General features: G+C 40.1%; 1 long non-coding RNA gene across 1 annotated transcript in view; it reads right to left on the bottom strand.

The window, feature by feature from the left end:
• The window catches only part of LOC116689467 (uncharacterized), a 21,946-nt gene that overhangs the window by 10,640 nt on the left and 8,224 nt on the right, over positions 1-3,082 (bottom strand). The window contains exon 2 of the long non-coding RNA XR_004331996.1: positions 384-389. This is a non-coding gene — a long non-coding RNA (uncharacterized LOC116689467). The remainder of the gene's footprint in view (positions 1-383; positions 390-3,082) is intronic.

Genomic DNA, 3,082 nt, shown 5'->3' with positions numbered 1-3,082 from the left:
ACTGGCACAAATGGAGCTGAGTCTTCTTGCAGCTTAACCAAGGCATTTTTCCCACAAAAAAATGTTACAGAGTCCAAGGTAGAACTTCAGACATTACCAATGAAATACATGCGGCAGGTCATCTTTAAAGCCTTTTGTAATCAGGATTCAACATTTCAAATTAGAAGCAATTAAGGACTACAACTCATCAAACATCCACCTACACACAATAAGTTTCGGGGACTGCTCTTCCAGAGGAGACCACTGCAGGTAAAAAAAGAGTATTAATTATAATGATTTTGTTGACAACTTGGCAGCTACACTGCAGTGCCCTGCTACGTCCTGCTACGTCCTGCTGTGCCTTGTAATGCGGCACAGCGTCCTGCTGTGCCATGAACTACTACAAAGAACTGCTACAAACTACTATTTTTTTCCATTTTTGTTATTGCCACTCTTCATTCTAACCCCAACAGGCCCGTCAGACACCGCCTACCAAGAGCCTGGGTCTGGGTCTGGGTCTGACCGAGGTTTCTGCCTAAAAGGAAGTTTTTCCTCGCCACTGTCGCACTGTTGCTTGCTCTGGAGGAGACTACTTGAACTGTTGGGTCCTTGTAAATTCTGGAGTGTGGTCTATCTGTATAGTGTCTTGAGATAACTCTTGTTATGAATTGATACTATAAATAAAGTTGAATTGAAAAATTGAATTGAACTTAAATGTGTATTCTTATCAAGTTCAAGAACGATGCTCGTGCATTTCCAGTACTTCACCTTCATGAGGCAGGCTGGTATAAAGCATGTTTGGCCCAAAAAGTTAACTTCAGGCCCTGGCTGACAGTAATGCATACGATTTTAAATAAAGAGGGTAAATGGGAACTATCCCTGGTATTGTCCTTTAAAAGTCTCAGCATGTGCTGCATATGTAATGAACCTGATTCTCCAGCAGATGGCAATCCAATCCTTGAGGAAACATGAAGAAAATTTCAGATCAGAAGCAATGTTGTTAAAGATCATCGAATCAATAACTGGTTAGAGGACCACTTGTTTCAGACATTTAAACACACCAAATTTCTAACAATAACCTGTTAGTAAAGCAACTCCACCTGTTTCCATGGTTTGCTGTTATGCTTTTTTACACTCCAAATTACTGCAAGACACACATCAGAAGAAGATAAATTGAACGGAGAAATAAACCTTATTGTGAAATAGGTATGTATTTTGTTTTTGTAGAGTTTTTTGTAGCCAGTCTCCACACCTGAATTTCCACATTAAGACAATCAGCCTGTTACCTTAAGAATATATCAAGGGTTAAAGGTCTTGTGTCTCAGCAGGATTTGGGTAAAACTGGTTTTTATCTTCACTAGATAGAAGGCTGCTACTCGAGTCCTCACTAAGACCAAGAAAGTGGATCACATCACTTCAATTCTGAGATCTGTTTCTCAAAAAATACAGTTCATTTATAAATCCCTATATAGTTTAGAGCCAAAATACATTTTTGATCTTCTGCTACATTATGAACCAGGTCGTGTGGATCAGGTCTGCCTCCTGTCCCCAGAGTCACAACTAAACAGGAGGAAGCAGGGATCAGTTTCTATGCACGACATATCTGGAACAACTCCCAGAAAACTGCAGGTCCGCTACAACTCTGTTCTTTTAAATTATGACAATGCCTTTTATTAAATTAAATAATTTGTGATTTCCTACACTGCACTCTTTAACAGTTATTCTTGTATTTTATACCCGTCTTACTCTTTTTTTCTAGCTTGTTTTTATTTTCAATTCTCTTGGCATGGACTGTTTTTAATTGTATTTAAATGTGTTTTTGTGGTGTGTATGCTTTGCACTTGGTCTCAATGCTTTAACTGTTTTATGTAAAGCACGTTGAATTGCCTTGTTGCTGAAAATTGCTATAAAAAAAACCTTGCCCTGCCTTGCCTTGCCATCAGTGGTACTGCATCTCAAAGCAGTTCAGCTCTGATAAACAGTGTTACAATCCCACATGGGATTAAAAACTGATGTGATCAAGGCTGACAGAGAGGCCTACTGAGATCAGACCATTTCTTAAATCTGCGTTTATTCTGTTTCTGGGTCTCTTGTGTTGTGCTCCCTTTATTTGAAATGCTGGCCCAAAAAAGCTTCCAATACCAAATATGTCAGCCCCCCCCTTAAAAAGTTGATAAGGTGAACATGTTAGCAAACAGCTGCTTAATAATACATCAAGCAGATACAGAACAGTTTGTGTACACCTGGTGAATCTAAGTCCAATATTCACTCTCCTTTCTCCAGAAAACATCTGTCTCTTTAGCTGTTAAAAGCTCCACTATGTTCATCAGTTAGTTACTAACTTTGTATGCTGTTTAGTGCTGAGCAATGTAACGTACAGGGGGTTTATCAGCTGCCTGCTGTTGCTGTAAACAACGTTGATGAGAACAGTGAAATGAAAAACTATGTCCTGGAAACATTAAAATTCTCCGTTGAGCTGAGGGGATCTGCCTATTGATAATTTTCTCAGGGTTTGTCACCATGGGCGACACATTTCATTGTCTATTTAGTCCCCCAACCTCCACACCCTTAGTTTCTGCCTTGCTACCTCCCTTATGGGCACTAAAATTTGGCATTTGACGTAAATCATGAGCTGTGGAATTGTCCAACATGAACACGATTGTCAGCGATACTGGGCTGCAGTTTAACAAACGGGCTACACTGATTTTAAATAAGTGGATGTTTTGAGATGTCCTGTTGTACTTTAGAGTACTGGCCATAGTATTAGCTTTGATACAAGCTGACGTCCATCTAGACATGATCCTGGGTTCCTGGGTTCAACACATAGACAGTGAAAGAAATGGACCAACAGATCCGGTTGTTCTGGACAGAGACCAGTGAAGGATATCAAAAGCACTTTTCCGGTGATGGTTGAGCGTTACTGCGCAGCCTCCAACTGAGCTTGATAATGCAGATGTGACGTGAGAAACCTGTCTGAAAGCTGTAAGTCTTCTGGTAGCTGTGCTAAGAGAAATCTGAATCATTCCCAATCTTGCAGAGACAGAGAGTGTAGGTATATGTTAGGGGGTAACAGGCACAGGCTAATTATTGCTAACTAAAATGC

Source organism: Etheostoma spectabile, chromosome 1, assembly GCF_008692095.1.
Source record: "Etheostoma spectabile isolate EspeVRDwgs_2016 chromosome 1, UIUC_Espe_1.0, whole genome shotgun sequence".
Lineage (NCBI taxonomy): Eukaryota > Metazoa > Chordata > Actinopteri > Perciformes > Percidae > Etheostoma > Etheostoma spectabile.
Note: the sequence above shows the minus strand (reverse complement) of the source record. Positions and strands in the feature narration are given on the sequence as shown.